Source organism: Bufo bufo, chromosome 1, assembly GCF_905171765.1.
Source record: "Bufo bufo chromosome 1, aBufBuf1.1, whole genome shotgun sequence".
Lineage (NCBI taxonomy): Eukaryota > Metazoa > Chordata > Amphibia > Anura > Bufonidae > Bufo > Bufo bufo.
Window position 1 is genome coordinate 208,740,700 of NC_053389.1, and position 23,355 is coordinate 208,764,054.

Below are 23,355 nucleotides of genomic sequence, written 5' to 3' on the forward strand. Positions count from 1 at the left end.
GATGACACACTGGGGTCAGGGACTCTGGGGCAAGCACCAGGAGCTCAGAGTAACAAAACACACCAAAATGCATTATACACTGCATGCAGAATTATTAGGCAAATGAGTATTTTGACCACATCATCCTCTTTATGCATGTTGTCTTACTCCAAGCTGTATAGGCTCGAAAGCCTACTACCAATTAAGCATATTAGGTGATGTGCATCTCTGTAATGAGAAGGGGTGTGGTCTAATGACATCAACACCCTATATTAGGTGTGCATAATTATTAGGCAACTTCCTTTCCTTTGGCAAAATGGGTCAAAAGAAGGACTTGACAGGCTCAGAAAAGTCAAAAATAGTGAGATATCTTGCAGAGGGATGCAGCACTCTTAAAATTGGAAAGCTTCTGAAGCGTGATCATTGAACAATCAAGCGTTTCATTCAAAATAGTCAACAGGGTTGCAAGAAGCGTGTGGAAAAACCAAGGCACAAAATAACTGCCCATGAACTGAGAAAAGTCAAGCGTGCAGCTGCCAAGATGCCACTTGCCACCAGTTTGGCCATATTTCAGAGCTGCAACATCACTGGAGTGCCCAAAAGCACAAGGTGTGCAATACTCAGAGACATGGCCATGGTAAGAAAGGCTGAAAGACGACCACCACTGAACAAGACACACAAGCTGAAACGTCAAGACTGGGCCAAGAAATATCTCAAGACTGATTTCTCTAAGGTTTTATGGACTGATGAAATGAGAGTGAGTCTTGATGGGCCAGATGGATGGGCCCGTGGCTGGATTGGTAAAGGGCAGAGAGCTCCAGTCCAACTCAGACGCCAGCAAGGTGGAGGTGGAGTACTGGTTTGGGCTGGTATCATCAAAGATGAGCTTGTGGGGCATTTTCGGGTTGAGTATGGAGTCAAGCTCAACTCCCAGTCCTACTGCCAGTTTCTGGAAGACACCTTCTTCAAGCAGTGGTACAGGAGGAAGTCTGCATCCTTTTAAGAAAAACATGATTTTCATGCAGGACAATGCTCCATCACACGCGTCCAAGTACTCCACAGCGTGGCTGGCAAGAAAGGGTATAAAAGAAGAAAATCTAATGACATGGCCTCCTTGTTCACCTGATCTGAACCCCATTGAGAACCTGTGGTCCATCATCAAATGTGAGATTTACAAGGAGGGAAAACAGTACACCTCTCTGAACAGTGTCTGGGAGGCTGTGGTTGCTGCTGCACGCAATGTTGATGGTGAACAGATCAAAACACTGACAGAATCCATGGATGGCAGGCTTTTGAGTGTCCTTGCAAAGAAAAGTGGCTATATTGGTCACTGATTTGTTTTTGTTTTGTTTTTGAATGTCAGAAATGTATATTTGTGAATGTTGAGATGTTATATTGGTTTCACTGGTAAAAATAAATAATTGAAATGGGTATATATTTGTTTTTTGTTAAGTTGCCTAATAATTATGCACAGTAATAGTCACCTGCACACACAGATATCCCCCTAAAATAGCTAAAACTAAAAACAAACTAAAAACTACTTCCAAAAATATTCAGCTTTGATATTAATGAGTTTTTTGGGTTCATTGAGAACATGGTTGTTGTTCAATAATAAAATTAATCCTCAAAAATACAACTTTCCTAATAATTCTGCACTCCCTGTAGAGTATAGTATGAACAGTAACTTAAGCTTACAGTAGGCTAGAAACTAGTAAGAACATGATTATTTTTTATAGTGAAAAGAATGTGTGGATGAGGTAATGTTTCCACCAGTACCCTGGTGTCTGAAAGGGCTCAACAGCCCCTCTTCCTCTACATAATAGCATAAATAATAACATACATAGACAGCATCAGCAGTATTATAAATGGCAAATGGTTTGTACGGGCAGATCTTGCAGTGGAGCTTCAAATTATGACTTTGGATCCAATTTAAAGAGACTGAGGCAGATTTCTCAATACTGCCTTAATTTTAAACAGCTTAGTTCTAGATTAGATGTGCCAAATGCACCACAGTGACTCATACTGTATAATGCTTTTTCCACATTTTTACATAATAACGTTAGGCCTATTGGTTGGCTTACTTCAGTCCAATTTTTTGCATCACAATTTAGGCACACTGTGCATTTTAAGCCATTCCACCCTTTTCTCTTAAATGCACCCTTCTTCTAAACCACAGTCCTTGAGTAGCAAGATGGAAAAGGTGTCTAAATAAATGTGGAGGACAGAATTCTGGTTCATTTTGATTGCCTAATCGGCCTTAATATTGACTATTTTCCAGTTTATATATTGGACATATTGGATTTACCGCCATAAAATCGAATAACAACAGTATACTATAAACATTGCAATAAAGGAACACTAAACAAAGAAAATGCAAAAAAACTATCTCTGCACTTCCTCTGTTCATCTCTTTTGAAATATTTAAAGAAATCTTTTCTATGTATCCCAGGAACTCTCTGTGACATCCTTCTTCTCCTTACTGCAATGTGTCTGGCTGTAAGGCAACTGGCTAGAGCAGGTCCCTCACTGTTGTGCCCTGTCTGCTGTAAGACACAAACATTGTTAAAGGGGTGGTCTCACTTCACCAAAAAGCATTTAATGTGTCATGTAGATAAAGTTAATACAAGGCACTTACTAATATATTGTTATTATCCATATTGCCTCCTCTGCTGGCTTGGCTCATTTTTCCATCACATTATACACTGTTCATACTGTGGGATTACAACCACCCTACAATCCATCAGCAGTGGTGGCTGTGCTTGTACACTATAGGAAAAGACCCTGGCCTCTCAGATGGACGGTGGAGAGTGCAGATAGGCTGACGCTTTCCCCTATAGCGTGCAAGCACGGCCACAGCTGCTGGATTACAGGGAGGTTGTAACCATAGAAACAGGTAGTGTATAATGTGATGGAAAAATGAACCAAGCCAGAAAAGGAGACAATATGGAGAATCCCAATAAATTAGTAAGTGCCTTGCATTAACTTCCTGTACACGATAAATGCCATTTGCTGAAGTGAGACAACCCCTTTAAGCCACCATCAGGTTTTAAATCCTGCATTGTAAACCACTCCTGCAAATAGAGTTCTCAGAGAAGCTGTATTTATATGCTGGAGGACACATAGCCTAGTATAAGAAATGTATTGTGCCGAAATACATTGGTACTTGACATTACACAATGAGGACTGAACGATTGTATTAGATCTTCACTGAAGAGCACCTGTAGAACAAGATAACATTTTCTTTGAGAGTATTTGTATTATAATACCTTGAAGTAGAACTATGACAACACTGTCAAATTACAATGCTTCTAAAGTGCCAATGCACTGCCAATTTACAATCCTTAAAAGGGGCTATCCAAGTTTGAATAACCCCCTCTTGGATTCCCGGCCCTGCGACCCTGCACATACTTACCTGGTCCTCGACACCGGTTCCCTCCAGGATCACTCCACTGCAGTGGCTGCATCTTCCCTGCCAGCAGAAATCAACATCCATGGAAGGGGGATGTGAAGCCAATAACAGGTCACGACGGTGACCATCCCCTTTACTTCACACATGACTCAAGGAGGCAAGTCACCATTGCGGCCTGCTACTAGCTTCACCCAGCACATCCACCCCCACCCCACCTCATCGACGGATGTTGATTTCTGCCAGCAGGGGAGATGCTGATTGGTGTCAGAACTATTTATCATATAAATAGACGTTCTGGGAAATATTTATGCCTGAATAGAATGTTAAATGAAAAAAAGAATAAATACTTTATTGAGCTCCTAATATGTTAAAACAGGGCAGCTGTCTAAAAAATACAGAATCAGGCATATAGGGTAGGTCGCATTATCACTGGGAGAGACGTCAAAAAATGCCCCAATGATATATTACAACTGGTGTGTCAGAAGCATATGAACCGCACACCTGTGGTACAATGGAGGGATAGGGAAATAATATCTCCCTTAGGCCTCTTGCACACGACCGTATGTATTTTGCGGTCCGCAAAAAACGTATACACAAAGAATACGGATGACATCCGCGTGCATACCGTATTTTGCGGAAAAGAACAGCTGGCCCCAGGTAGAACAGTACTATCCTTGTTCGTAATGCGGACAATAATAGGACATGTTCTTTTTTTTGGGGCGGAACGGAAATACGAAAATAGAATGCACATGGAGTACCTTCCGTTTTTTTGAGGACCTATTGAAATGAGTGGTGTGGTATATGGCCCGCAAAAAAAACGGAACGGACACGGAAAGAAGATAGGTTCGCAAAACTTTGCATGCAAGAGGCCTTATAGTGTAGTACCACTACCTTCACAAACTGCTTAAAGCACTCAGTCCAGGAGCATTCAAAACGGCTCTGTCAATCCTGACCACTGTGCCTTTTGGTTCAGGTACACAATGCACCCCTTGCTGTAAAGTGTTAACAGCCTGGATCAGTTGTGTGCCGGACTAGCCTCCAAAAGCATTGCAGTGCTGTCAACCTGGTTCTAAGTTTTAGCGGCAATAATATATAATTGCTCTCATGTAGGAGTATCTCTCTGCATAGAGGGTAAGCGGCATGCCAGTTAGCTCATTTTACACTGCAGGCAGGGGCGGACTGAACGGTCGGGCACTTCGGGCATGGTCCGAGGGCCCGGGCGGGATGGGGGCCCGCCGCAGAATAATATTATTTATTATCAGCAGCGCAGTGGAAGAGTCTCTCCCTCCCCCTGTGCTGCTGCTGCCGCGGCCAATAAGAAGAGGGACAGGGGGAGGGGCTGTGGCCAATGAAGATAACTGAGCTGTTAATACAAATACAGGAGGCGGGTGCCGGAATCAAATAGCGGCACCCGACCTCTATGACAGGGAGCTGCACCGGAGGGGTTAACTGCCGCTGATCGCAGCTCCCTGTCATACAGGTCGGGTGCCGCTATTTGATTCCGGCACCCGCCTCCTGCATTTGTATTAACAGCTCAGTTATCTTCATTGGTGGCGCCCCCCCCCCCCCAGTATAATAAACATTGTGTGCGGCGCCTCCCCCCCCCCCAGTATAATCAACATTGAGTGCGGCGTCCCCCCCAGTATAATCAACATTGAGTGCGGCGTCCCCGTCCCCCCAGTATAATCAACATTAAGTGCGGCGTCTCGTCTCCCCCCCAGTATAATCAACATTGAGTGCGGCGCCTCCCCCCCCCAGTATAATCAACATTGAGTGCGGCGTCCCCCAGTATAATTAACATTGAGTGCGGCGCCTCCCCCCCCCCCCCCCCCAGTATAATTAACATTGGTGGCGCAGTGGGAAGTGCCAATGAGGGTTAAAATAAATAAATAAAAATTAACTCACCTCCTCCAATTGATCGCGTAGCTGCTGCCGGTCTCATGTTCTTTCTTCAGGACCTGTGGTGACGTCACTGAGCTCCATCACATGGCCCATTACCATGGTGATGGATCATCTGATAAGCACAGTGATGTCACCACAGGTCCTGCGTCCTGAAGAAAGTACAGAAGACCGGCTGCTACGCGATCAATTGGTGGAGGTGAGTTAATTTTTATTTATTTTTTTAACCCTCATTGGCACTGCCCACTGCGCCACCAATGTTTATATATTTATTATACTAGGGAGGGGGGGGCGCACTGCCCACCAATGTTTATATATTTATTATACTAGGGAGGGTGGGGGGGCGCACTGCCCACCAATGTTTATATATTCATTATACTGGGAAGGGGGGGGCGCACTGCCCACCAATGTTTATATATTTATTATACTAGGGAGGGTGGGGGGGCGCACTGCCCACCAATGTTTATATATTTATTATACTGGGGAGGGGGGGGGCGCACTGCCCACCAATGTTTATATATTTATTATACTAGGGGGGGGGGGGGGCGCACTGCCCACCAATGTTTATATATTTATTATACTAGGGAGGGGGGGGCGCACTGCCCACCAATGTTTATATGTTTATTATACTGGGGTGTTGGGGGGGGCGCACTGCGCCACCAATGTTTATATGTTTATTATACTAGGGAGGGGGGGCGCACAGCGCCACCAATGTGTATTATGTTGGGGGGGGCGCACTGCGCCACCAATGTTTATATGTTTATTATACTAGGGAGGGGGGGGGGCGCACTGCGCCACCAATGTTTATTATATTGACCTTCTACTACACATTCTGCATTAAAGAATGCTATTATTTTCCCTTATAACCATGTTGTTATAAGGGAAAGTAATAAAGTGAATAGACTTTCATCCTAGCAACCATGCGTGAAAATCGCACGGTTCAACCGGAAGGATGGATCCGGCATTCAGGCAAATCTTCAGTTTTTTTCGCCAGAGATAAAACCGTAGCATGCTGCGGTTTTATCTTTTGCCTGATCAGTCAAAAAGACTGACCTGAAGACATCTTTTCCGGTATAGAGCCCCTGTGACGGAACTCTATGCCGGAAACGAAAAACGCTAATGTGAAAGTACCCTAAAATATTAAGTTTAAATCCCCCCCTTTCCCAATTTTACATATAAAATATATAAACAATAAATAAACATATTACATAGCGCTGCGTCTGAAAAGTCCAAACTATTAAATTATTAAAAAATATCTCCTATGCGGTGAGCATTCGCCATTTTTAGTCACCTTGTCACCCCAAAAAATAGGATAGGACTGTTCTATTATGGGCCGAACGTTTCATAAAATGCGAAATGCACACAGCTTTTTTTGGTGTTTTTTTTTTTGCACGGTATTGAGTATCGCAATACTTTTTTATGGTGACGAAAGCGAATCAAAACTTTGGTATCGAAACAACCCTACGCCATTCTGATCGGTGTAGCGTTGTCACGATACCAAAATTTTGATTCAGTTTTGATTTGGCGACTAAAAATGTAATTTGGCTCCTAAATTTTTCAGTTCAGGAGCCAATGGCTACTAGGTATTTTTTTTAGTCTGGAGCCCTGTGCCCAGCACCCCGATTCCGAATGTTATGCTGGCCTGGTAATGGCAGCGGGGCCCGGTGCAGTCACTGTATTCTATTACACCGGGCCCCGCTCACTGTAATACTAATATTCATATGTGAACAACTTGAAATCCTCTGCGATCCTCTCCCTCTCTGTACTCACAAACTCAGTAGCAGGCCGGGCGGCAGCGCAACTCACTGACGTCACGCGCCTGCTCCTCCCACTGTATGAATGAAGCAGGCGGAGCAGGCGCGTGACGTCAGTGAGTTGCGCTGCCGCCCGGCCTGCTACTGAGTTTGTGAGTACAGAGAGCTCAGAGGGAGAGGATCGCAGAGGATTTCAAGTTGTTCACATATGAATATTAGTATTACAGTGAGCGGGGCCCGGTGTAATAGAATACAGTGACTGCACTGGGCCCCGCTGCCATTACAGCACCAGATGCTGGCCCCCAGACCCTGTATTGGGGATCATTCACTCACAGGGACACTGTTATGGGGGGATCTGTGGATGACACATATATAGCATAAGGTGCTATATATGTGTCACCCACAGATCCCCCCCCACAACAGTGCCACCCACAGAGCCCCCACAACAGTGCCACCCACAGAGCCCCCACAACAGTGCCATCCACAGAGCCCCCATAACACACTGTACCCATACCACATCAATGAGCTGAAGGGGTCTGGGTGCCTTTTGTGTCGCTTTAACTTTGAAATCTTATTAAAGATTGTGTAGGGTGTGGCTGGAGGCGGGGCATGGAGGCGGGACAAGGGTGGGGCTTGCAGCAGAACATGGGTGGGGCCTGTAAGGGGGGCCCTTGATTTATTTTGCCCGGGGGCCCTGAGGGTTCTCAGTCCGCCCCTGACTGCAGGAGCACCCTCTCTGCAGTGCCAAGAGCCATAGTGAAATTAGGAGCTTAGCTACACAATCAGCCCTGCTTGGGTCTGACTGTCTCCCCACATGCTCAATGTGTTTCTGTGGTGAGTGTTGCCCCGCTAGTCATCAGGAGCCTGTATAAGGAGATGGTGGAATAAGGTAAGTTCAGTTTAGTAAAAAAAAATCACAGAAAAAACTAAGATAAAAACATCCTGCACGGTATAATATACAAATCTGCGGATGTCCCTGGCCATATTATTGAAGAAAATCACAGAAATAAGATAATAATGCACTTAGTAAAGTAGATGCAAGCATTATATATGGACAAAGTCCTCACTCTGATATGATAAAACCTGAGACACTTAGCCAATATATTTTGATCAAAACACATCTGACACATAGGTTTAGGGTAGGACCCGCCTGACCTGAGACCACCTTGGCGCTTGGTAGGCGGGCTCAGATGTGTTTTGATCAAAATATATTGGCTAAGTGTCTCCAATTTTATCATATCAGAGTGAGGACTTTGTCCATATATAATGCTTGCATCTACTTTACTAAGTGCATTATTATCTTATTTCTGTGATTAAGTTCAGTTTAGTGTCGGCTGCAATGAATGGTATGCGGTAGGCTGATAATCGGCACTGTGGTGGCCGTAGTGCTGATTATCAGCCGACCACACACCATCAGTTGCGGCCCACACTGAATCTCCTTGTACGGGCTCCTGATGATGAGCTCTTGGCACTGCAGAGAGGGTGCTCCTGCAGTGTTATATGAGTTTACCCTCAATGCAGAGAGACACTACTATATGAGGGCAATTATATATTGTTGCCGGGAAAACTGAGAACCAGGGAGACAGCACTGCAGTGAGGCTGCTCCTGCAATGCTTCTGGTGGCTATTCCGGCACACAACTGATCCGGGATGTTAACACATTGCAGCAAGGGGTATATTGTGTACCTAAACAGAAAGAGCTGTTTTGAACGCACCTGGACTGAGTGAATTAAGTAATTTGTGAGTGGAGGGGTCCTACACTATAAGGGTTCATGCACAGGACCACACCGTGTTTTGCTGTGCACAAATTGCAGATTCGCAAAACACGGATTCCTCTCATGTGCATTCCCCAAGTTGCAGAATGGAATACAACGGGATGCACATAATACAAATGCCTTTTCTTGTCTGCAAAATGGACCAGAATAGCACAGTTCTATCTTTGCTTTTGTGGGGCCACGGAATAGAGCAATGGATGCGGACAGCATCTTTTGTGGCCCTATTGAAGTGAATGGGTCCACATCCGAGACGCAAAAAATGCGGCTGGGATGTGGACCCAAACAACATTCATGTGCATGAGCCCTAATGGAGGAATTCTTTCCCTATCTCGTCCTTCATCTATGGGCAACTAAACCAGTTTTCCTTTGAACCAGTTTCAATAAATCCACCCCATAGTTTTGTTCTTTTCTACACTTATACGGGGAAGGGTTTCAATCACAGAGTAGGACTGTCCACTGGACTTTTAAGCCCTGACTGAGCAAGAAATTAAATAACTAAAATTGTTTGAAAGAATCTTTTTGCAAATTGAGCATGGAAGTGCTGTATAAGCTAAAGTAAATCTAACTACTGAATATTATAGCCTCCTAGAAGGGCAAAAAAAAATAAAAAATAATATATATATATATATATATATATATATATATATCAATTTAAATCACCACCCCTTTACCTATAAACAATAAAAAAAAAACATCATGGGCATCACCGCAGGCAAAAATATGCCGGTACTATTAAAATCTAAAAATAAAATAAAAATTATCCCATTTGACGAATGGTGTAGTGGAAAAAAAAATGATGGGCAATTCGCCATTGTTTTATTGCTTTATTGCCATAAAATTGAATAAAATGTGATCAAAAAGTCACACACCCTGCAAAACTACAAATCATTGTGCAAAAAATGAGTACCAACAAAGCTCAGTAGACATAACTATTTTTAGGGGTCATAAAAAATTTTTTTTTAAGTTTTTACAAATTTTTTGTTTTAAGTTTAAAGTATACAAAAAATGTATATGTTAATTAAACAGATGTCTCAGATGGATGCCACACAGAGAATCCCTCTTAGGCCTAGTTCACATGAACATGTGTGATCCGTGGCCGTATTGCGGCCCGCAATACACGGCCACAGTTCTGTGTGCATTCCGCATCACGGATGCGGACCTATTCACTTCAATGGGTCCGCAAATCCGGAAGAGCGGAATGGCCGCACGGAACGGGACCACTCGGAAGCACTACAGAGTGCTTCCGTGGGGTTGCGTCCCGTACTTCCGTTCCGCAAAAAGATAGAACATGTCCTATCTTTTTGTGGAACAGGCCGATCGCGGACCCATTAAAGTGAATGGGTCCGCGATCCGATGCAGCTGACCTACGGCCGGCGATCGTGCATTGCGGCCCGCAATTTGCGGGCCACAGCACGGGCATGGGTCACACACGTTCGTGTGAACTCGGCCTTAAAGAAGACCTTTCATGGGTCTAAACATTATAAACTAATTATCAGGATACATAGGGGATAGTGCAGGGATCTAACTGCACTTACTATTTTTTTTGGATGCCGCTCGGTTCGCCTGCTGTGGCCCCCGTTGTATTCCCCCGCCTGGTATGCTAATTTTAGCATCGGACCAATGAGGCAGAGACTGAGTCTTTCTCCATGGGCGTCTCCTTCTCCATGGCTGTGAGCTGTCCAATCGCGTCACAGCCAGGGAGAAGGTGAGGTTTTTTTTCTCCATGGTTGTGATGCTCTCTGCTGCGATTGGACAGCTCACAGCCAGGGAGAAGGAGACGCCCACGGAGAAAGACTCAGTCTCCTCCTTATTGCTCTGATGCTAAAATTAGCATACCAGACAAGAGAATACAACGGGGGCCACAGAGGGCGAACGGAGAGGCGCGCCAAAAAAATTGTAAGTGCAGTTGGATCCCTGCACTATGCTCTACATATCCTGATACTTAGCTTATAATGTTTGGACCCATGAAAGGTCCTATTTAATGTATACATTGATAAAAAAAAAAGTTTACTGTACTTTGCTTTTGTAACCTTTTTCCCCCCCAACATATACGTTAAACGTAGTCTAAAAACATGATGTGAACCCAGCATTACTTGGTTTTATTGTTCACCTTTTAACATACAATTCTAGTTCTTAAGCCTCATTTTCATTTCATGTGAGAAAACGAAGGGGAAACTGATTGCTACTTGTAATCCTTCATCCCCATCTGCTCCAACACAGTCCGGTGAAGGATATTAATAAACCACTATAAGAGTTTCCAAGTTTATGTAAATAAAGTCTAATCCCTCTATAACATAGAAACCCATCCAACTTTTTAAAAAAAATTGTGCTTCCTTACCGGTTTCTTTCTTTTTTTTTCTTTTTTTTTTGTAGGAGAATGGAAACACTTTTGTTTAAATCCAAAAATGGTAACCTAGAAATGCATTTTCACATGTGACCTTTGGTCAAATTTTGCGACATTTGATCATCCCTGCAACTTTTAGAATTGAAGTGAATGAGGATTTTAGATCAGAACATTTTCTATGACGTGCATCATTTTCAAAAATCTCCATGCAAGCCCCTGGTGTACTTTTATAGGCATACACCACATTGCACTTGCACAAAAGATATTATAATTAAATTTGGCGTAACAACTCACAACACAGACAGACTTAAACCGCAAATGATAAATTCCCCCATAATTCCTCTGATAGCTGATGGTGTAGAACAATTATTCAGCCATCCTCTTTCAGATAAAACCATCAGCATTACCACAAATCTTTCCCCTTCCCTGCTACAATGCCACAGCATGCCAGTATACATACAATCTTTCAGCCTGGATTCCAAATCACAGAACATTGCCTAGAGCGAATACAATTAGATCAAACGCTCACCTGTTTTCAACCTCAATGTTTTTATCTTTAAAAAAATCATTAACCTTGCATAATAAAGGAACACAATTTATTTCTGAATGCACTGCATAGGGATCAGTAATCCCTCTCACTGCTTTATCATTTATGTGTCACCTATACTCTTAGAAGAACCAGTGGATATGTGATGATCAAGCGAATCCTACAATCCAAGGGCACAAAAGATCAGAGAAGCATCTGCTGATCTAGTGGCAGAATTCATCCTTCAGTGGTCTTTTCTACTCCTGGATTGTCTGTGTGTTGGATTTGGTTAATCTCTACATATCCACTAGTTCCTCTGAGATTATTGTTACCCCTGTGAGTTGGGCATCAGCAGCCTTTAGGCTATACCAGCTAACTTTCCAAGGTGATCCTCTTGAGCTACCTCTTTGCACTGAATGTACTTACTGTATGGTGTATCTTGTTCTCTCTCTAACAGCCCAAATCTTGTATAGTTTGACCTATAACATCTGTGCAATAGGTATTGGTGAATCAACCTAATTTGAATGAAGAAACAATAATGTACATTTATTAAACTAGGTGAAAAGAAAGCTAAAAGTTGGCTAACTTTTTTTACAAATCATTTTATCCCAAATGAGAGAGAGAGCGAGAGAGAGATGTATAGAAATGTACATGTATGTGGTATTGTAGTACCGGTGATGCATCTGGTACGCCGAGTACGTGTGCACAGTATTGTAGGCCAGGTGATGCACCTCTGGGTTGCAGGAAATGATATTCAAATTAGCTTTCCTAAACCTATCTGATGCTGGCAGATATTATGCATGATAATTTGCATACATGTTACCCAGAAATCCAGAGGACCAATGTCTAGCCTACAGTAGTTGTCACATGTATCAACTAGCCTTCATAATGAAAATAGTATCAACCCAGAAGTTCCTCCTAAGGGCTTTTGTCCCTAAAGAACTAATTGCAGATCTGAGGCAAAAAAAATAATAATTCTTTGCTACATAAGCATGCTTAAAAGGCTGGAAGGCATCTCTGCCAATTTTCTGTATGAAAATAATGCAGTGCGTATGTTGCGGCTGTGTTCTTCTTACTGTTTATCTACTTGCTGTGCAGCAGCAATTAAGTATAATTATAGCTCTTTACTTTTCACCTATATAGTAAAAACAGACATCTTTAGACATTTTATTTTGCCAACATAAATTCCATTTCATAATAGTTACATGTTACATAGCTAAGCCAGCCTCACAGCTACAACCAGTTCTTTCAGAACAAAAGCTGTTAATGAAAGAAAAGCAGATGCAAACATAATTTCTAGTTGCAGGGCCTTAGGGGGAACCTCTGGGTGGGTACTATTTCTGTTATGGATACCAGTTGATATATGTGACAACTATTGAAGACTAGACAACGCTCCTCTGGATTTCTGAGTAAAATATATGAAAATTATCATGTTTAGCATCTGCCAGCATCAGGTTTAGGAAAGCTCTCTCTCTTTCGCTAGGATCTATTTCTTTGATCAAAAACATATTAAACTTTAGTGATGATATAGGGGTTTGGCTTTGAGAATAAAGGTGGATTTACATGGCCTGAATATCTGGCACAAATATTCCTGCGAACATTTGTTCTCAACAATATGCCCTTATAAATGTCTCACTGATGAAAGAGCAAAACACTCGTTCATCGGGTGATCCTGTTGTCCGTGCAGGCACATTAATTGTCATTTCTGGGTAGCAGATCATGCGGTCTAAGCAGTGATCTGCTGCCCAGAAACAATGCAGCTGTATGAGGATGAACAGAGTCCCAGTAGGCATTGATGCAAAATCCTACCAATATGCCATGTAAGTTGTACATAGACAGACAACAATCTATCACTAAACTGCATTTTTGACTGATGGTACCACCACATGCATACGTTAAAATGTTGTCAGCAGAAAGAAAGGGTTACATAAGCTGAACCCATAGCAGTCAACTGCTGGCTAGTCTTCATGAGAAAAACCCTTTACTAGCTGGTTATGAGGAATCAAGCATTTCAGGTGAAAGGTAAATCTATGGTCAACTATAGCCTGTCATAAGACGTAAGTTGTAAAAAGCAAACAAACCTCTTCTACGGGCGCTGCCAAGGATCACATCAACATAGGGTGTATGGTTCCAATAGTTTTATTGTCTACGCGTTTCAGGGGTGGATAACCCCCTTCCTCAGGAATGGGGTTATCCACCCCTGAAACGCACAGACAATAAAGCTATTGGAACCATACACGCTATGTTGATGTGATCCTTGGCAGCGCCCGTAGAAGAGGTTTGTTTGCTTTTTACAACTTACGTCTGATTTCAACTCCAGCACCCTCTCTTTGGGCGCCGGCAGGAACCCAGGCTGCAGCCAAACCCCCGAATGCTGGTCGGGGTATATACCAGCAGGAGCCTGCAAAGCTGTTGTGACTTCCTCACAACAGGATCCGGTAAGCGAACTACAAATCTATATACAATATTGTTTCCAGCAACACCACACATGAGGTGCTGTCCTCTCTCTTTTTTTTTCTCTCTCTTTGCATAGCTTATCATAAGCTATAATGGTGGCTGTTGTTATTCATACAGTTCCATACATACTCAATAGACATAAGGAACCAATGTTAGGCTACTTTCATACTCGCGTTTGGTGCGGATCCATCAGGATGGATCCGTTTAGATAATACAGCCGTCTGCATCCGTTCAGAACGGATCCGTTTGTATTATCTGTAACATAGCCAAGACAGATCCGTCTTGAACACCATTGAAATTCAATGGCGGACGGATCCGTTTTCTATTGTGCCAGATTGTGTCAGTGAAAACGGATCCGTCCCCATTGACTTACATTGTGTGCCAGGACGGATCAGTTTGGCTCAGTTTCGTCAGACGGACACCAATAAGCTGCAAGCAGCGTTTTGGTGTCCGCCTCCAAAGCAGAATAGAGACGGACCGGAGGCAAACTGAGGCATTCTGAGGGGATCCTTTTCCATTCAGAATGCATTAGGGCAAAACGGATCCGTTTTGGACCGCTTCTGAGAGCCCTGAACGGATCTCACAAACGGAAAGCCAAAACGCCAGTGAGAAAGTAGCCTTAGTTGGCAAGTGGCAAATATGGAAGGGTACCAAGCAGCTGAAAGTGAGAATACTGACAAGAACTCAAAGAGTTCATACACCATATGAAGATATAAATTTGAGTGTCGTGTACCATACATCAATTAAATGCAGATTTTTCAACAAAAAGAAATCTAGATTTACAATTAGACATATCATTCCCTTCCTCTCAGGCAGAACATAACGCTGTCTTGCAAGTATGCAGCTTCAGTACGTGTCATTTATTTTTTACAAGCTCTGCACTCCTGCAAATTTCCTGCTAGCTCTGCATTTGTGATGTAATCTGACCACAAAGTATGATGCTCGGCTCCTCAGGCTTTCTTCTTGGATCGCAGTTGTGGAATCTAAGCACAGTTTAAGCTGTGCTACATTTTAATAGTATATGAGAACTCATATCATTGATTGTATATTGAGCTGAATCTATACCAAGGCCCTGCAGTGTTTGGATGAATGCAATAGACTATACAGAAAAAAAATGAACGGCTTCCTAGGGTTAGCACTGACAGCTCCACTGTTTATTCAGTTGGGCTGAGAGACAGGATGTTTTACATGTTCAATGGACACACTGTTCAGCTATTTGATGATGTGGTTCTTTTATTAGGCAGTATGCTTAGTGCATCCAATTAAAAATACAACCTCATTATTCTTTCATCTTCATTTAACAGAAACAAGTGAGAGAGTGTATTTGTACAATTCACAGCAGGTCACAGTAAAAATGTTTTTGGAACTATTATATTTTTTAAATCTGACATATAAACTGAAGCACAGAAACTGATTACATGCTGGGCGAAAAGCAAATCTAATAAGATACTGAACCCAAGCATAAGCATTAAAAATATGGATGGTCAGATAGCAAATGTCTAAAGATGATTCTGCTGAATATAAACAGATACCAAGTATTCACCCATTCAATTTTAGAGGAATTGCAGAAGATGCCTGCTTAGCCAATCACTGGCCAGAGCAATGACCTGCCTCCACCACTGATTTTCTAATAAGGCATCTGCAGATATTTCATGAGTGTCAAGCCACAACAAGGAAGTGGAGATCAGCCATAATCAGGGTCAGACTGGACCAACAGAGAACCAGAGGATCCTCCGGTGGGTCCAGGCTCTAATAACATAGTGGACCCCAAACGTCCAGGACAAAAAAAAATCTGTTTCGCTGCCTTTGGATTCTCCGGTGGGTCCACTCTGGAGATCAGAGCCTGAAATGAGGCATGGCCTCCATTGTGCCCTGATGCGTCTTGTGCCCCCTGATGTCCCCTGTCCCTCCGATCACCCCTGTTTGTGGTCCTCTCCCACCAGTGTGGCTGTGACATGTGTGGCTGTGTTATATATGGCCCTTAAAGTCACTTCAGAACTGAAATGTTGTTCTTGAAAATGTCCAAAATTGCTTTCAAAATTCTAAGCTTTCTAAGGGTCCATTCAGACGTCCGTAGTGCATTGCGGATCGCAAATACACCCGGCCGGCACCCTCATAGAACTGCCTATTCTTGTCCATAATTGCGGACAAGAATAGGACTTGTTCTATTTTTTTCCGGAGCAGTAGACCGGAAGATTGGGGGCACGCTCAGGAAATGTGGATGCGGACAGCACATAGTGTGCTCTCCGCATCCATTCTGTCCCCATAGAGAATGTATGGGTCTGCACCCATTCTGCAATTTGCGTAACGGATGCAGACGCAGTATACGGACGTGTGAATGGAACCTAGCATCCTAAAAAAATTTAATGAAAATTTACAAAATGGTGCCAACATACAGTCGTGGCCAAAAGTTTTGAGAATGACATAAATATTGGAAATTGGAAAAGTTGCTGCTTAAGTTTTTATAATAGCAATTTTCATATACTCCAGAATGTTATGAAGAGTGAACAGATGAATTGCATAGTCCTTCTTTGCCATGAAAATTAACTTAATCCCCAAAAAACCTTTTCATTGCTGTCATTAAAGGACCTGCTGAGATCATTTCAGTAATCGTCTTGTTATCTCAGGTGAGAATGTTGACGAGCACAAGGCTGGAGATCATTATGTCAGGCTGGTTGGGTTAAAATGGCAGACTTGACATGTTAAAAGGAGGGTGATGCTTGAAATCATTGTTCTTCCATTGTTAACCATGGTGACCTGCAAAGAAACACGTGCAGCCATCATTGCGTTGCATAAAAATGGCTTCAAAGGCAAGGATATTGTGGCTACTAAGATTGCACCTCAATCAACAATTTATAGGATCATCAAGAACTTCAAGGAAAGAGGTTCAATTATTGTTAAGAAGGCTTCAGGGCGTCCAAGAAAGTCCAGCAAGCGCCAGGATCGTCTCCTAAAGAGGATTCAGCTGCGGGATCGGAGTGCCACCAGTGCAGAGCTCGCTCAGGAATGGCAGCAGGCAGGTGTGAGCGCATCTGCACGCACAGTGAGGCGAAGACTTTTGGAAGATGGCCTGGTGTCAAGGAGGGCAGCAAAGAAGCCACTTCTCTCCAAAAAAAACCATCAGGGACAGATTGATCTTCTGCAGAAAGTTTGGTGAATGGACTGCTGAGGACTGGGGCACAGTCATATTCTCTGATGAAGCCTCTTTCCGATTGTTTGGGGCATCTGGAAAAAGGCTTGTCCGGAGAAGTAAAGGTGAGCGCTACCATCAGTCCTGTGTCATGCCAACAGTAAAGCATCCTGAGACCATTCATGTGTGGGGTTGCTTCTCATCCAAGGGAGTGGGCTCACTCACAATTTTGCCCAAAAACACAGCCATGAATAAAGAATGGCACCAAAACACCCTCCAACAGCAACTTCTTCCAACAATCCAACAACAGTTTGGTGAAGAACAATGCATTTTCCAGCACGATGGAGCACCGTGCCATAAGGCAAAAGTGATAACTAAGTGGCTCGGGGACCAAAACTTTGACATTTTGGGTCCATGGCCTGGAAACCCCCCAGATTTTAATCCCATGGAGAACTTGTGGTCAATCCTCAAGAGGCGGGTGGACAAACAAAAACCCACTAATTCTGGCAAACTCCAAGAAGTGATTATGAAAGAATGGGTTGCTATCAGTCAGGAATTGGCCCAGAAGTTGATTGAGAGCATGCCCAGTCGAATTGCAGAGTTCCTGAAAAAGAAGGGCCAACACTGCAAATACTGACTCTTTGCATAAATGTCATGTAATTGTCGATTAAAGCCTTTGAAACGTATGAAGTGCGTGTAATTATATTTCACTACATCACAGAAACAACTGAAACAAAGATCTAAAAGCAGTTTAGCAGCAAACTTTGTGAAAACTAATATTTGTGTCATTCTCAAAACTTTTGGCCACGACTGTACTATAAAGTAGACATATGGAGAATGTTCATTAATAACTATTTTGTGAGTAATCACTATTCATCTTAAAATCTGAGAAATTCAAAGATAGAAAATTGCTAATTTTCTAAAAAAAATTGATTTTTTAAATTCATACGGGTAAAACATATCAACTAAAATTTACCACTAACATGAAGTATGATGTGTCATGAGAAAAAAAAATCTTAGAATCGCTTAAGTCAGTGAAAGCGTTTCAGAGTTATTACCCCATAAAGTGACACATTTAAAAAATTGGTCTCTGGCATTTGGTCCAAACTGGCTGTTGCTTGAAGGGGTTAAAGTAAACCTGTCATGTTGAACATTGTGTCTAGGCTGCAAGTAGAATGTTATAGAGCAGGAGGAGCTTAGCAGATTGATATATAGTTTTATGGGAAAATATTCAGTATAAACTTTAATTTATACATTTAACCCCTTCCCGACCGCAATCTGTATATATACGTGATAGCTGCACATACCCCGTGCAGCTATCACGTATATAGACGTCATGGCAGCTCTTTAATCCAAGCGCTGCAAAAGCACTTGGATTAAAGCTTCTGCCCCTGTCCTGCTGCTGTCACTGACAGCATACAGTTCAGTAATGGATCTGTGCAGACTAACCAATCGGATCGCGGCAGTGAAAAAATGCCGGTTTCAGGCTCTGATCTGCGCTCTGCCGATCAGAGCCTGAAATCAGGTAATGTGTCCTGGTGCCCCCCCTCCCCGATTTGTGCCCCCCATCTGTGCCCCTTCAAGTTCTCTCTTGTGTCCGCCTGCCGCTGAATCTATCCGCTGCTTATCTCCTGCCTCCTGCGGTCCGCCCCCTTCCCGCCCCATACATTCCTCCTGCTGGCCGTGACACCCCCCCCTTTCCAGCGCTGCCCCCATGCCGTGCGGTCCCCCTGCTGTGTGTGATGGCGGCGGCTCTATTCCTGAGCCGCCGCCATCAGCAGAGAGTGTCAGCTCTATGCTGACACTCTGCTGTAACCCCATAGATGCCGCGGCAGCGGCATCCATGGGGTTAATAGAGGGAGGGGGCTCCCTCTCTCCACCATTGGGGCTGCTGCGCTGCGATTGCAGCGCCCGATAGTCGCCATGGCAACCGGACGCTTTGCAAAAGCGTCCTCTGTTGCCACCTACAGGGCATCTGATTGTACTTTACTTTGCAATGCAAGAGCATTGCAAAGTATAGTACAGCCATCAGCCCCACTGGATCTTCAAGATCTAAGAGGGACTTGATAAAAAAAAAAAGTGAAAATAATAAAAGTAAAAATAAATAAATAAATAAAAATGTAAAATTAAAAAAAGAAATTGCTTTTTCCTATAAAAAATAAATAAATACACATATTAGGTATCACCGCGTCCATAATGACCGTCTCTATAAATATATCACATGATAGACCCCGTCCGATAAACACCATAAAAAATAATAATAATAATGTGTAAAAAAAGCAATTTTTGTCACCTTACATCACAAAAAGTGCAACAGCAAGCGATCAAAAAGGCTTATGACCCCCAAAATAGTACCAATCAAACCGTTACCCCATCCCACAAAAAATAATACCCTATTTAAGACAATCGCCCAAAAAATAAAAAATCTATGGCTCTCAGACTATGGAGATACTAAAACATCATTTTTTAGGTTTCAGAAATGCTATTATTGTGTAAAACTTAAATAAATACGAAAAAGTATACAACATATTAGGTATTGCCACGTCCGTAACGATCTGCTCTATAAAACTGTCACATGACCTAACCCCTCAGATAAACGCTCTAAAAATAAATAAATAAAAACTGTTCCAAAACAGCCAATTTTTTGGTCACCTTGCCCCATAAAGTGTAATAATGAATGATCAAAAAATCCTATGTACCCAAAAATGGTACCAATAAAAACTTCAACTCTTTCTGCAAAAAACGAGCCCCTGCCTCACAAAAAACTTAATATAGAGCAATTAAAAATCATATGTACCCCAAAATAGTACCAATAAAACTGGCACCTTATCCCCTAGTTTCCAAAATAGGGTCACTTTTTGGGAGTTTCTACTGTATGGGTGCATCAGGGGGGCTTTAAATGGGACATGGCCTTCCAAAAACCGTATGGCGTTCCTTTCCTTCTGCGCCCTGCTGTGCGCCCTTACATCAATTTACGACCACATGTGGGGTGTTTCTGTAAACCGCAGAATCAGGGTAATAAATGTTGAGTTTTGTTTGGCTGTTAACCCTCAATGTGTTAAAGAAAAAAAATTTATAAAATGGAAAATCTGCCCAAAAAATGAAATTTAGAAATTTCATCTCCATTTTCCTTGAATTCTTGTGGAACACCTAAAGGGTTAACAAAGTTTGTAAAATCAGTTTTGAGTAACTTGAGGGGTGTAGTTTCTACAATGGGGTCATTTATGGGGTGTTTCCACTATGTAAGCCCCACAAAGTGACTTCAGACCTGAATCTGGTCCTTAAAAAGTGGGTTTTGGAAATTTTCTTAAAAATTTGAAGAATTGCTTCTAAACTTCTAAGCCTTCTAACGACCTAAAAAAAATAAAATGACATTTCCAAAACGATGCCAACATAAAGTAGACATATGGGAAATGTTAAGTAGTAAATATTTTATTAGGTATGACTTTCTGTTTTAGAAGCAGAGAAATTGAAATTTTGAAAATTGTGAATAATTCAATATTTTTTATAAATTTTGTACTTTTTCATAAATAAAGGTGAAATATATTGACTTAAATTTATGACTATCATGAAGTACAATATGTCACGAGAAAACAATCTCAGAATGGCTTGTATAAATAAAAGTGTTCCAAAGCAATTACCACATAAAGTGAAGCATGTCAGATTTGTAAATGTTGACCTGGACACTGGGGCATCAATGACCCTTGGTCATGAAAGGGTTAAACTCCTGCTTATTCTGGGCTTTGAAGTGAAGGAGGCGGTCCTATCAGTGATTGACATGCTTATCTCTATGACTGTGTATGCAGAGACTTTGCTGTCAATCACTGATAGGACCGCCTCCTTTACTTCAAAGCCCAGAATGAGCAACAATTTAAATGTATAAATTACATGTTTTCCTAAATATTTTCCCATAAAATTATATATGAATTTGTTCAGATCCTTCTGCTCTATAACATGATACTTTTAGCCTGTGTTCAGCCTTTTCTTATTTTGTGGTCTAAGATCTATATGTTTAACATATTTTAGGGTCTATTTGGGTTTATTAACTTTGGGGTATGATAAAGTAGTCATATGCATCACTTGTGCATACTTTACCAATATTTGGGGGACATGTGAATGGCTGGCATGTATTAAAAATTTATATGATTCACCTAACACATTCTGTTCATCAGAATCTAATTGATTCACAGTAAATAGTGAAAAGTAATGAATGGTGAAGTTTGTGTGTATATGCTGTATATATGTATATGCTGTATATGTGTGTATATATTCTATATATGTGTATATATATTATATACTGTATATAGCATAGTATTTGTGTTGTATTTATATGTTGTGTATGTGTGTAAGCCTTTCTTTGACTGTCCTTCTCAGTGTTAGTGACGACACTCCTATGGAATAAAATCCACACAGTAGGTCATTTTCTGCATGGACAATTTATGCAGCATGCGGATGATATTTGTGCAATTTGCAGGTACTCTAATTTGCTCTCGATTTTCCAGTCGCAAATCTGGATGGAAAATCCACAGAAATTCTGTTAATTAGTTCTTAATAGGAATATGCTCCTTAATTTAAATATTACTGTCAGACAAGGCTGACCATTACTCTTTGATTCCTTATTTAATCTTAATATCATGTTTGGATGGATTGAAGGACATCTGGATAGAACAATCTATAAGGTCACTGGAAATTCCAAAGCAGTGTCTAAAAAGATGGGTGGGCAAATCATGTCCAGTCTTGTATGTGAAGATCAAGTGGATGGCAGCCACAATGTCATGATAGGAGTCTAATAGTAGTTACCAGTAATCCTCAGAGAGACAAGGTCCCTCAACATTGCAACTAATGTTTTAACCTCTCCACCTTTCTTGAAAGGTCATTTCTAAACCCTTAGGCCCCTTTCACACGGGCGAGTTTTCCATGCGGGTGCAATGCATGATGTGCACGCATTGCACCCATACTGAATCCTGACCCATTCATTTCAATGGGGCTGTGTACATGAGTGATGTTTTTCAACTTGTGTGTTGCATGAAAATCGCAGCATGTTCTATATTCTGCGTTTTTCATGCAACGCAGGCCCCATAGAAGTGAATGGGTCTGCGATAAAATCGCATTGCAAGCAAGTGCGGATGCAATGCGATTTTCGCCTATGGTTACTAGGAGATGATGAGATGAGCCTCAGGACCCCATCAAAGTCCATTTACTGTATTATTTTCAGTTATAACATGGTTATAATGGAAAATAATAGCATTTTTTTAATACAGAATGCTAAGTAAAATGTCCATTAACGGTTAAAAAATAATAAAAAAATGATTTACCGTACCTCATCCACTTGATTGCTCAGCTGTTATCGTCTTCTCTCTTGCAGTACCTGCAAAAGGACCTGCGCTGACGTCATCACGCTCACCATGTGGTGAGCGCGGTGACATCAGCGCAGGTCCTTCTCAATGAAGATAGAAGGACCTTCTATCTTAATTCAGCAGGACCTGCGCTGACGTCACCGCGCTCACCAAAAGCACCGAACCACCCATTATTTGTCGTTTCCTAAACTTTGTGGATAAAGAAAGAATTCTCACTGCTGCTAGGTCCGCAAACTGCATTTTTATTTAAAGATCACCCTATTACGATATATCAGGACCTATCCCCGATTACCCTCCAGAAGAGGAAAGCACTTAAACCTCCCACAGATCACCTACGCAACAAGCGAATCCCATACAGATGGACCTTTCCCTTTGGACTTTCTTTCAACCATTCTGGAAAATCCATCAGAATCTCTCCTCAACGGATATTCCTCCTTTGGATATCGCAAACTGGGACGCAGTCTCGGACATCTCATTTCTTCCAGATCTACCAAGGATGACTCAGTGGGAGAGAGCTAACATGCCAAAGCAACAACTGATGAAAAGAAGAAATAGCTTCTTGACCCCCAAGAGGATCGCCTGGTCCACCTCTTAATACCTTTTTGTTGCTATAATTAGTATCCGCGCTGACCAAGTATAATCCATTTCTCTTCCCTCCCTAACCTCCCTTGATCATTCCTCCCTTCTTCTCCTAACTACCCCTTCCCTCTATTACCCTGTCCCAAA

At 42.2% G+C, this 23,355-nt stretch overlaps 1 non-coding gene across 1 annotated transcript; it reads left to right on the forward strand.

The window, feature by feature from the left end:
* Nucleotides 1-19,008: 19,008 nt before the first annotated feature.
* On the forward strand, nucleotides 19,009-19,094 carry LOC120987491. Its single transcript, XR_005776088.1, has one exon. It is a non-coding gene; the product is annotated as a small nucleolar RNA SNORD71 (small nucleolar RNA).
* Nucleotides 19,095-23,355: the final 4,261 nt, after the last annotated feature.